Source organism: Carcharhinus amblyrhynchos, chromosome 18 (genome assembly GCF_965287045.1).
Source record: "Carcharhinus amblyrhynchos chromosome 18, sCarAmb.v2.hapA, whole genome shotgun sequence".
Taxonomy (NCBI): domain Eukaryota; kingdom Metazoa; phylum Chordata; class Chondrichthyes; order Carcharhiniformes; family Carcharhinidae; genus Carcharhinus; species Carcharhinus amblyrhynchos.
The window spans coordinates 22,929,542-22,942,906 of NC_137341.1; the positions used below are offsets into that span (position 1 = coordinate 22,929,542).

The 13,365-nt window shown below is 40.4% G+C and overlaps 1 protein-coding gene across 10 annotated transcripts in view; it reads left to right on the top strand.

Moving 5' to 3' along the window:
• The window catches only part of LOC145354912 (trinucleotide repeat-containing gene 6A protein-like), a 259,584-nt gene that overhangs the window by 116,076 nt on the left and 130,143 nt on the right, over positions 1-13,365 (top strand). The gene's annotated exons all lie outside the window — the stretch shown is intronic.

The following is a 13,365-nucleotide window of genomic DNA, read 5'->3' on the forward strand; positions in this document are numbered from 1 at the left end:
TAACGAAGTCCATTTCTCATTGTACTGATATCCTTTATTAACAGACCTACTCCACTTCCTTTCCCATTCCGCCTTTACTTCTGAAACGTCAAATACCTTTGAATATTCAGGCTTCAGCCTGGTCACCTTGCAACCATGCCTCTAATGGCTAACATTTTCATTTATTTCTATTTGCACTATCAGTTCACTCATCCAATTGCGAATGTTATGAGCGTTCAGATTAAGAGCCTTTAATTCTGTTCTTCCACCATTCTTGCTTCCTCTACCTTACTTGCTCATGCACACTTGCATTTGTTCCTTCCATCTCTTCCTGTCAGACTCTAGTTATCATTGCCTTACATTATTGTCTTGAACTTTCTCTTTAACTTAAGAGTCTTCATCCATGCTGCTCCTGTCGATCTGATTTTTCCAGTTTATATGTACATTAAAGTCATCCATAATTATTACCATCATGGGGTGGCACAGTGGTTAGCACTGCAGTTTCACAGCGTCAGGGACCCAGGTTCGATTCCCGGCTTGGATCACTGTCTGTGCAGAGTCTGTACATTGTCCCTGTGTCTGCATGGATTTCCTCCGGGTGCCCCGGTCTCCTCCTACAGTCCAAAAACGTGTTGGTTAAGTGCATTGGTCATTCTAAATTCTTCCTGAGTGTACTCAAGCAGGTGCTGGAATGTGGCGACTAGGGATTTTCACAGTAACTTCATTGCGGTGTTAATGTAAGCCTACTTGATGACATTAATAAGTAAACTTTTATCCCTTTATCGCAAACACCCAATATTTCTTCTCATGTACTTTGTCCTACATTGTGGTTACTGTTAGGAGGCCTGCAGACCACTCCCACTAGTGACTTCCTCATCGCTACCAAACCGATTCTGTGCCCTGAACCAATGCCATCTAACTAGTGTAGCAAAGCCATCCTAACAGTGCTACCCCTCCACATTTATCTAATTTCCTATTCTTCTTGAATATTGCTTAACTCTCAATGTTGAGCACCCAATTCTTGTCATCCTGTAGCTGCACCTCCGTTAAATGTGTGGCTCAAAAACCAATGTGGGAGAAATGGGTTTAAATTCATGGGATTCTGGCACCTTCTCTAAGAAAAGAGAGAGCTGTACTGTTGGGACAGTCTTCACTTGAATTGTGCTGGGACCACAGTACTGGCAAATCGGAAAAGACTGTAATGATGACTCCTGGAATAGTGTAACTTTCCCCCTCCTAATGCACTATCCAAAGCTTTGTCTCCAGTCCATGAGCTCTGAGCCAAAGTCCCTTAAGCTGCTGATACTACAGATGTGTTGCTGTCCATCAGCTCTTGTATGCTGCAACACATCATCTGTCCTTCCATCTCTACTGTGTTTTCTTTAATAAATTAGATTTGGAAATATCATTCAGTAATTATATCAAGTAATTTAGTTGAGCTATAAATTTATTACAGTACTTCCAACACCACTGTACCCATTTTTAGGGAGAGGAGAAAACTTAAAATTTGCCTCCCTGCTTCAGTTCTCTGCTGCTCGCTTTCTCCCTTTCTCAGGCCACACTGATTTTATAAAAGGTCAGAACAGCTCCTCCTCCTTTTCTGCACTGAATTTCCTTACTTACTAATGTCTTGAACTGCACTTGGTCTTGAGTGGTGTTGTCTATCAGACTCAGTGGGTGCTTAACTAGATTACCTGTATGTTTACTAGCTTTAATTCTGCAGAGCTGAATCAGGGACTGCTGACTAGAGAAGCCAGCTTCTTAATTAACTAACTTTAGCAGCCTCTACAGTAGAGAGAAACTTCGTTTTTCCAATAAATTGTAGTTAAACGCTAAATGAAAACTTGACTAGATTTTAGCAAGAGATTAACCTTTAGAATATCTTCATGTATCAAATACCCAAGCTTACATGGTCTTGAGCTGCATTTAGGCTGCTGTCTTTATGCTTGCTTACTTGGGGGAATATGCCAATCTCATGCTGACATTTAAAACGTATGAATACGTGGATGAAACTGCATATTGTACACAGTTTGATGCCTTTACGACCTTAATCTAGTGTCATGGTAACCAGTTATTGGAGATAATGATTGACAGTATTGTGCAAATGAGGTTGGAGATTCAGTGTCACAAATGGGTTTGTAGAAGCACTTCAGAGCACTTCAAGCAAACCATTGTTTGTCTCTTCACTGTTCCTTAGTCCAGATATGATGTATTAACTTTGTGGTGTATGTTTGTATTCTGTTCAGTGAATGTTTATTCACACCATTAAATAAAAATGGATGCTGGAAATTTTAAACAAACAAAAAGTCTGTCAGTACCTGTAAATGGAAGAAATTATGATTGTAGCCCATATTAGAACTATTGAGAGGTGAACCCTAAATGTCATAACCTGTCTTTTTATACAGCTTATATAAGCTGTGCATTTCCAGTACTGATAGATGAGGAATGATGGGAAGAAGCTCAAATGGAGCACAGAGTAGTTACTGCAATAGAATGGTCCATTTCTATCATATTTACTCTAAATTATAGAATTGACAGTGCAGGAGGAGGCTGTTTGGCCCATCAAGCCTGTACTGACAACAATCCCACCCAGGTCCTATCCCCGTAACCCCACATATGTCTACCTAATTCCCCCTGACACTAAGGGGCAATTTAGCCTGGTCAATCAACGTAACCTGCACATCTTTGGACTGTGGGAGAAAATTGGGGCACTGGAGGAAATCCATGCAGACACGGAGGGAATGTGCAGACTCCATACAGACGGTGACCCGAGGCCGGAATTGACCCTGGGTCCCTGGCCCTGTGAAGCAGCAACGTCAACCACTGTGCTGCCCTAATTCTCTTAAACGCTCATTCTGTTTGACATTTTGTATCACCAAACATTACCTATCCATTAATAATTTTTTCTGAATTGAAATACTTCAGTAAAATGATAGAGTTCACGTTCTGTCGTTTTTGTTTCTTTGTGAGATTTTGTGGCTGCTTGCATCGTTTTCCTATCCTGTGAATTTAGTAGGAATGTTTGAGGCATCAAGCTTATGCATTATGAAGACTGAAAGGCGTAACCCAAATTTCAATACAAGATGTATCTATAAAAGCTTTTTGATGTGATTACTGTCGGACAAAACAATCTCACAAACTCTTTGTTTACTATTCATAAGTTATGGCCTTTTGTGTTCAGCTGGCTTTGTTTTGAGTGAGAGGAATTGAGATTAGCATGTGCTGAGTCAACAGCTCACTATGCCAGTGGCCTTATAGTTAAATCATACCAGTTTTATCAGCTAGCTAAGCTCTCTAGTGTACAGAACTAAGTGAATCAAGTTTTCTGAGGGTTTATTGTGGCGAGAAAGCCAAGTCTTCCTTATGGCAATCTTAAAAAGGTAGCTGATGAATTGGAATATTTGAGTTAGAAATTGTGTAAGATGGAAACGGCTGTGTTTTTGAATTCAGTGGATGCTCAAAGCACAGTTGTACACTGCTCTCCCGACAGCAGTAATTGAGCTCTTTGTATTTCTATTTCTTGTCTGTTGATTTGACTTGTTTGCATTTCAGGTGTCTTGGTGGTCAGATTAGGGCCATTCCTAGTTTTGGTATCCCTTTGATGGTACAGTATTGTAATAACACCTTCAAGATTTGATGATGAATGGCAATCTTGTATGTAGGCCACAAAGGTCCATAGTATGCCGTCAATGCACCAGTGGGCCTCTATGATTCTATGATCCCCAAGTGCTGAAGGTTTGGACTTGGTAGTACAGTGTTGTAATGGAGCTGTACTGAATTTCTGTCAAGGAAGTGTCCAGTGGGTTTAGAGTTCTAGTGCATGCACTTCAGGCTAAAAATGCATATGCAGCATTTCAGTGTACTCCATAGGCCTAGCAGATGCTACAGTATGTTGGGCACATCTATAAGGTTAAACATGTTTTAGATGACAATGTTTTACTGTGTATGGACTGGACTCCTATAGCAGCTTAAACTAAAATCTTACCATACAATTAGTCTTAATCTATTCATTTCAAAATTTCTCTTGGTAATGAGTAGACATTTTTGTACACACACACCTCCCCCCGCCCCTGCATTATTCTGAAATATGCAACTTCCAATTCGTATTGGAGTGGAAGTGTTTTTTATTGAATGGGCTTTGCATGGATCAATACGCATGGAATGAAGTCCTAAACATGATGTCACATTTCCAATTTAATTTTCTGTAATACTTTTGACCTGGAGTCATGCTTCTTATGAGAAAAGACTCTTGTATCGCTGACATAAAAATGACCATGCTGCATTGGGACCCTGATGGTATGTCAAAATCTGGAATTTGCAGTTTCTCTCGGACTCCTGGACTTTTCATCTGGCCATATTACCACTTAAGCAATTCAATAAAATCAAATTTTATAGTCAAACTTTTAAAATTTCATGCCACACCCTGTATGAAACATACATTTAAATTCATGTTATTTAATAATTAAGTGACATGGTGATTAAGTTTTCCCACGGTATGATCACTGTTTTCCACCGTATAAATGCAGATCAAATTTAAAATATGGCTGTCCATACTTTACCTGTACAGCTATTGATGTGAAATCATGTTTATTGATTCACTAAAAAGAGAATCCCTTGTACCGTCGCTGAGAAGCTAAAAGTAATCAACTGGATCAATGAGGATGTGCTGACAGGCAACTGCTTTGAAAAGAAAGGCAGTTGCTGAATCAGTGCTTCATGGGTGGCTTACTGATAAACAGGAAGTTGAAAAGGTTGTTGATCAAGAAGATGGCCAAGCAAGAGCCCAAAATGCCAATGACGCACAGCTGTGTACATGTGGCTCACCCAGCAGAGATCCAAAGGTGTTCCCAGTTCTGATCCTGTCATTTGAGCTCAGGCTTAAAGTTTTTGCCAGCGAATTAATAAAAAATCCCAGCATTTTAATACAATTAGAAGGCAAGAAAAATGGTGAACAAGATTTAAGAACCTGCAAGAAATTTCGCAAGCTACTTTGCAAGGGAAGCATTTGCTGAAGACCCTGTTCCAATGTTATTCTAGTTGAATTAAAGAAGGTTTTAGTCAAAGTATGATATGCCGAAGAACAGATCTACAGCTGAGAGGAGGTGGCCTTGTATTAGAAAAATGTTAGCAGGAAAGGCACTTGCAAACAGAAATAACACCAACTAACAGTTTGTATTTAATCAGATAAAGACCAGATTTATAGCCCTCTTTTTCTGCACCAAAACTGGCTGACATAAACTAACTTCATTCATCATGCTGCTTGCATGATATAAACTGAAAGTCATTACCAGGTCAGTGCTGAAGTAGTGTTAAAACCTGGATGACTTGATCAGTATTTGAAGACCATCATGAACTTGTGCCAAAGATCAGAAAACATCTTGGAACAAACAATCAAAGAAGGCCATTTTGCTGCTTGGCAACTACCCTGCGCACGCACTCCTAGAGAACTTGGTATCTCAAGGTGGGCACATCAAACGCATCTGTCTTCCAAAAGCACAACTTTGAAAATTCAGCACTTTGACCAAGGCATCACATTAACCTTCAAAAGTGACCACAAGTGCTCAAAATAACGGTGGACAGTAGGAACAGTGTGACAGCTAGCCAGAAGAAACTCTGTGAGATAAGGACCCTACGTTTTGTGGAAAATCTCAGCAGGTCTGTCAGCATCTGTGGAGAGAGGGTCGAGTCAGTGCTTTGAGTCTAGATGACTCTTTGTCAGAACTCCAACGTTGGCTCCACTCTCCATAGATGCTGTCATACCTGCCTAGGATTTTCCACCATATTTCTGTTTTTGTTTCAGATTCCAGCATCTGCAGTATTTTGCTTTTAACCTACACTTGGTGTCAGACATGACCGCATACAATGATCACCTGGGTCATACATGTGAAAATATGCCCTGGGTGCTGCTTTGGAGACAGAAATCAATAGAGGACAAAGATGATTTTGAAGACTTCACTGAAAGTGAGTCAAATTGTGGACTGTTAGATGTTGAAGCAGGATCCTTGCTTGAGGCACAACTAGATACTGGCAGCAGTATATGGTTGAATGTCGATGACCAAGAGATAATGATAGATGATGAAATATTGGCCTGTGTAACAGATCCAAGCCTTTGAGGCATTCAGTAAATTGAAGATGATAAAGATAATGCCGCAAATGAACCACTCATTCTTTCCTTGTAGTTTTTTTTTCATTCATGTAGTGTGGGTCAGCATTCATTACCCATTCCTAATTGCCCTGACAACTAAGGTTGGAACCAATGAAAGATTGGCAGTTGCAAGTGCGACAAAGCTTCAGAACATCTAGCAGAGGCATGCTGTTAATCTGAAGTTAAATTTACTGATTTCTTTGCATTATTTTGTTCAAATAATGAACTGTGATTATTTTTGTGTACTCTATAAGCAAGATTAAGTTTGTGGATTTTAAGTGGTCCAATTGTACATTTAAATTTCAATTTATTTGAGTTGTCTTAATTTTGTTCCTGGAAGTCTTGTTTACATCAAATTAGCTGGTTTATCTGTTGTAATCAGCTTATCTGTAGTTCTGCATAATTCTGGCTTTTGAAAGGATCTTGTTACACAGTGTTCTCACCTACAGTGTGGTCTCGAGATATAGATCCTGTGGACCACTTAATTGTGGGGCTCTGTTATATATGTACAACTTGAACTCTATTTTAAAACTTGCCACTTTTAATGTGCCATTTTTCCATTTGATACACTTTTCAAAAAGACTGCTCTGGTATCCTGAATCTTCGATTCCCAGTAAGTGATTTTATTTCACATTGATGCTGCAGTTAGAATGATAGAATTCCTAGAGTGCAAAAGGAGGCTATTCAGCCCATCGAGCGTGCACCAGTAATAATCCCAGCCAGGCCCTATTGCTGTAACCCCACATATTTACCCTGCTAGTCCTTCTGACACGAGGGGGAAATTTAGAATGGCCAGTCAACCTAATCTGCACATCTTTGGACTACGGGAGGAAACCGGAGCATCCGGAGGAAACTCGCAGACACGGGATGAATGTGCAAACTTCACGCGCACTCGCCCGGGACTGGAATTGAACTGGGTCCCTGATGCTGTGCGGCAGCAGTGCTAACCACTGTGCCTGCCTTTAGTAGTATAAATAGAAGGTGCATCAGAACTCAATCTGACCATGAAGTCTTGCTTTTTTCACTTTTGATGGAATTAACTTTATGGTTGATGTGAAATGAAAACACCTTTAGTGCAACACTAATCAGTGCTGTCGGTGCACCCTTGATTTGTGGTGTGCTTGATATGTTTGCCATGCAATTAAGGAATGGCAAGTGTATGGTTGGTGCATATCCTACCTGCTTTCTTAAGAAATACTGGGATATGAACATGTGAATTAGAAGCAGGAGTAACCCTCTTGGCCCCTCAATTCTCTTCTGCCATTGAATAAGTTCATGGCTGATGCGATTGTAACCTCAACTCCACATTCCTTCGTATCTCGATAACCTTTCACCCCCCGCCTCTTGCTTATCAAGAATCTCTCTAGCTCTGCCTTAAAAATATTACAAGACCGTTTCCATTACCTTTTGAGAGAATTCTGAACACACACTACCCTCAGAAAACATTTCTCCTCATCTCCATCTTAAATGAGCGACCCATATTTTTTAAGTGATTCCTGGTTGTAGATTTTCCCACAAGAGTAAACATCCAGATCTTTGCTCACTCACTTAACCTTTCTTTGCCCCTTTGTCGCCTCTTTATGTCCTCTTTCCAACTTAGTTTTTTTTACTTGTCTTTGTGTCATCGTCAATTTTAGCAACCATACCTTCAGTCCTTTCATCTGAGTCATTTATATAAATTGTAAATAGTTGAGACCGCAGCACTGATCCCTGTGGCACACCGCTTGTTACACCCTGTCAGACAGGAATAGACAGATTTATGTCTACTGTTAGCTAGCCAATCTTCTATCCATGCCAGCATGTTACCCCTACCCCATACGCTTCTATTTTCTGCAATAACCTTTGGTATGACACCTTAACAAATGCCTCTTGAATATGTAAGCTGGTTCCCCTTTATTCATAGCATGTGACTCCTTCGAAGAACTTCAATAAATTGGTTAAGCATGATTTCCCTTTCATAAAAATATGACTCTGCCCAGTTGCCTTGAATTTTTCCAACTGCCCTGCCATGCACTTCCAACATTTTCCCCATGACATATGCTATGACAGGCTTGTAATTTCCTACTTTCTGTCTCCCTCCTCTTTTGAACTAAGAAGTTATATTTGCTATTTTTCAGTCTAATAGAACCTTCCCTGAATCTATGGAATTTTGGAAATTAAAACCAATGCATCAACTATTTCACTAGGCACTTTTTTAAAGACACTACGATGTAGTCCATTAGGATCTGGAGATTTGTCAGCCCGCAGGTCTGACGTTTGTCAAATAGTACTTCCCTGGTGATAACTTTCCTAAGTTTCTCTATCTCTTGCATTTCCTATTTTGCATCTATGTCTGGGATGTTACTTGTATCCTCTATAACGAAGACCAATGCAAAATACCAGTTTAATTCATCTGCCATTTTCTTATGTTCTTTGATTAATTCCTCAAACTCGCTTTCTACAGGATCACCACTCACTGTTATCTCTTTCCTTATTCAAATATCTATAGAAACCGTTACTACCTACCTTTATATTTCTAAGCATCTTTCTTTTGTATTCTAATTTATCCCTCCTTATTAATCTTCGTCATCCCTTGATGTTCTTCATATTCGGTCCATTCCTCTGATCTGCCATTTGCTTTTTCTTTAAGTTTGATACTGTCTTGAACTACTTTAGTTAACCACGGATGGTGGGTCCTCCCCTTGGAATTTTTTTCATTGGAATGTACCTGAACTATGCATTCTGAAATATTCCTTTAAATGTCTGCCTCTGCACCTATATTGACATATACCTCAACCTAATTAATTCAGCTAGCTCTGCATTCATGCCTCGTAATGGCCCATATTTAAGTTTAAAATACTAGTTTTGGGCGCACTCTTCTCTCCCTCAAATTGAAAATAAAATTCAATCACATTATGATTGCTGTTACCTCAGGAATCCTTCACTGAGGTTATCAATTTATCCTGTCTTGTGATTTTTCCAGTCTCTATGTAGATTGGAATCCTTCATAATGATTGCTGTACATTTCTGTCAAGCACTCTATCTCTTCCTTTATACCCTGTCTTAGCATACTGTTACAATTAGGAGACCTGTACCCCACTCTAGCAAGTGACTTTATCATTTCTTTCCTCAACACAAACTATTTCTACATCCCTTTTTCCTGAATTTAGCTCACCTCTTTCTATTGTACTAATATCATAATTAACTGACAGAGCCATCCTTGCCCCTTTTCCTAGTTTCCCGCTCTTCCTAAATATCAACTCCCTTCAATACTCAGGTCCCAATCTGTCTGTCCATAGCTGTAGCTCTGTAATGGCTATCAGATCGTACTTTTTTTTATTTGTTCTAGCAATATGTTTTGTTTTGAATTCTACATGGATTCAGCTACAGAGTATTTAGCCTTGTTGTTCTACTATTTTTGTAGTGTCTAGCTTTATCTGCTGATTCATGCCCCTATTATTTAGTTTAAAACCCTCTCTACTTCCCTAGTCATGTGACTCACTAGACTACCAGTCCCAGCACAGTTCAAGTGTGGACTTGCCCAATGGTACAGCTGTAGTTTCCCAGTACTCGTGCCAGTGCCCCACAAAGCACAAAACTCCTTTCTTCTGCAACAGTCTTCGACCATGCATTCATTTATCAAATTTTGTTTGCCCTGAGCCAACTTGCAAGTGGCTCAGGTAGTAATCCAGAGACTGTTACCGTTGAGGTTCTGCTTAATTTAGTGCCTAGCTCCTCCACCTGACTGTGCAGAACCTCCTTTCTCTTCCCTATGTTGTTGGTCCTGCCATGGACTATGACAATTGATCCTCCCCCTCCCATTGCAAGTTCCTCTCCAGCACTGAACAAACGTCCTGAACCCTGGCACCATGCAGGCAACACAACTGTTTTGATCTTTGCTCTCTGCTGTAGGGAACAGTGTCAGTCCCCCTCATTTTACTACCACTCCTTTTGTGCACCCACCACTTGAATGGCTTCCTGTGCAACAGTACCATGGTCAGTCACCTGCAGCCCACCCTGCAGCCCCTACTACTCCAAGCAAGCTGTAAGAACCTTAAACTTAATAACTGCAGCGGCTGACACTCCTGTACTTCTGCCTTGGCAGCAGTCGCACCTTCCTGTCCCTGACCACCTTCCAAATGTGACCACCTCCTGGTGCAAAGCTTCCAGGTAACCATCTCTTCCTGATGTGCAGCAGTGCCTGCAGCTTGGCATCCAACTGAGTAATTGAGTCAAAGCTCCTCAAGCTGCAGGCACTTCCTATAGACATGTTTGCCCTAGATCACGCTGGTATCCAGGAGCTCCCATGTGCTGCAGCCATAACTCATCATCTGTCCTGCCATCCTTGTCTTTTAATTAATTCCATAATTATTTAAATTCAAACAATATGCATTTTTTTGGAAGACGTTTAAGATTTCCTCAGTTTGCCAAACTCCCAATTTGTTGAAGTCATATTCCACACTGGATATCCAGTTTGTTTATTTCCTATCTTCACACAAACACTTCTTCCCCTTTGGGATTAACTTAGGTCTATTATCAACCTGTTTGAATCAAGTCATGTGTATTCCATCTGTGGCCAAGATGTCCTGGAGTGGAACTTGAACTTGAAGCTTCTGGCTCAAAGCAGAGGTGCTATCTGCTGAGCCACAAGACCTCGAGGGGATATCCAGTAAAAAGGATGTTTGTGGTTACAATTACACAATCACATGTGGTCTAGATCTTGAATGTTGTGACGGCTATATTGCCATGGGTGCTAAACATCTGGCCCCAGTTATATCATCAAGAGACACTCTCATTCTCTTCTAATCCCCAGAGTAGGCTAGGTCAGCAGTACTTGCCTGGGACCCATAGCTACACATTCTAGCAGGGAGGTCACTGCAGGATAATTTGAGGTGGGTATTGTAGCTGAGTCTCCCTGCCTTGCAGGACTGGGGCCAGTGGTGTTCCTCTAATATCCAGCTGAAAAAAAGAAACAAGGCTGATCTGCACACCTCCACCAAACTGAGTTACAAATACATGTTTCAAGAAATATTACTTTACAAATTACTCATGCAGCTGGATGAAGATAGAGGTAATTAAAAAGATAGCATATTCTGCCAAATAGCCTTGGTCCTAAATGCTGGAGAGAAAGAATTTGCATTTATGCAGTTTGTCACATCCTCAGGAGATCCCAAAACACTTTACAGCCTTTTTTTTATTTGTGTCATTGTTGTTGTGCAGGCTAAAGCAACACCCAATATTCATAAGGAGCTGCAAATAAATAAATGAGCAGTTAATTTGTTTTACCTGTGTTTCTGGTCAGAAAACTCAGAACTTCAGCTTTCCCTCAACTTCAGACTAGCTGGACAAAGTATGTAACTGGGCAGATGGGAGTTTAGTTCGGACATGTGTAAAATACTGCACCTTCCAAGCCTGCGACCCCTATTACCAAGAAGGGCAAGGGTAGCAAATGCATGAGAACACCACTACCTGCAGGTTCCCCTCCAAGCCCCACACCATCCTGACTGGGAACAATTTCACTGTTACTTCAATGCTGCTGGGTCAAATCCTGGAACATCCTCCTGAACAGCACCTGCGCCATATGGACTGCAACATTTCAAGAAGATGGTTCACCACCACTGCACCTCAAGGGTATTTGGCCATGGGCAGTAAAAATGCTGGTCTTGTCAGTGATGCCCACATCTGTGAAAGAACAACAAAGGAAAAACAGGCAAGACTACTAAATTTAAGATGAAAAAGGTAAGGGTGTAACCAACAGGGATTTTGGTGTCTTGGTCAGACTTGAGTTGAATCTGCCAAATGTAGATTGTCAGCAAAACCAGTAAACATTGAGCTACATAGCCAAAACTGTAGAGTACAAATCAGAAAATTAAATTGTATAGTGCAATGGTCAGACTGCATTTTGAATTCATCATCTAGATTTGACCTCCAAAACATTTAAGCACTGGACTGTGAAGGATAGTCTCAAATATCATCCTTGGAGTTGTGAGTTTGTGGATTTCCTGAGGAAAGATTGGAGAAATGTGGGCATTTGATTCTGAAAAGGAGACAACTGAGGTGAATTTTTAAAAATGATAGTTAAGGGAGTTGTAAAAGGATGAATCCAGAATTAATTTTGAGTTGGGTAAGGAGGCATGAGTTCAAATTATGAAGGCTCTTTTTTAAACTGATTGGGATGCTTTTCCCACTGATCAGTAAGGAACGGACTTTTGCGTAAGAGTAATGTAAGATCTTGTATTCATTATATTTGTGGATCTTTCTGGATGCTTGGATTAAAATGGCTTGACTGGCCTGCCTTGGTTGTACTTGCTTGGAGTATTGCCATGGGATATTTTATGGCTGTTGCCTAGATCAATTTAACATCTCTGACGATGCAATATTGCAATGAAGTGCATTGTTGATCCACAGAATTGCTCGTGTCCTGAAGTAGGACTGGGACCCACAATTTGCAGGTGAAACTATTACCAACACAGCCAAGCTGACACCATGAGAGGAAATTTTTTATGCGTTTCACTGTCTACCATCCCTTATTTCTCTCATGCTTCAATACAACAGTAAATTGGCATTGTGTGGAATTTCCCTTTCCATGTTGTGATATGAATGAGAATTTTTGGCAATAGCCCTGTATTTCCAATCATGACCTCGTGGAATGGAACTTTAAATATTACAGCATTGATGAGAAGAGCCTTTTCCCAAATGTTGTCAAAATTGCTTTTAACTAGCAATTCTGGGTCACTGTCAGCAAGCACGGAAATGTCCATCTCTCTGAATTGTATTTGCTAATTCAGCACAATTCAGTAAACTTCCTTCAACCACTGTGATCACAAGGGTTAATACCTTCTGTTTATAAAACATTTTTGGGGAGTGATATAGTTTGAAAACTTGTAATGGAATGTGTACTTGACTACAGTTTTGGCATGATCTTGCACCATGGGCTTTTTCCCTCCATTTAGGTTTCATAAAGCACTTGCGTTTCAGCTATTGGTATTGGAGAATGATTAATCTCTTTGTGCCATTCTGCATTGTTTCTATAGCTGCTTGGCACCATTCTGCAGTGACCATGCAAAAATGGGGGTGGTACTTTTGATTTGATTTTATTATTGTCACATTATAATAATTGCATATTAGTGTACAGTAAAAAGTATTGTTTCTTGCGCACCATACAGACACAGCATACCGTTCATAGAGAAGGAAAGGAGAGAGTACAGAATGTATTGTTACAGTCATAGCTCAGGTGTACAGAAAGATCAACTTAATGTGAG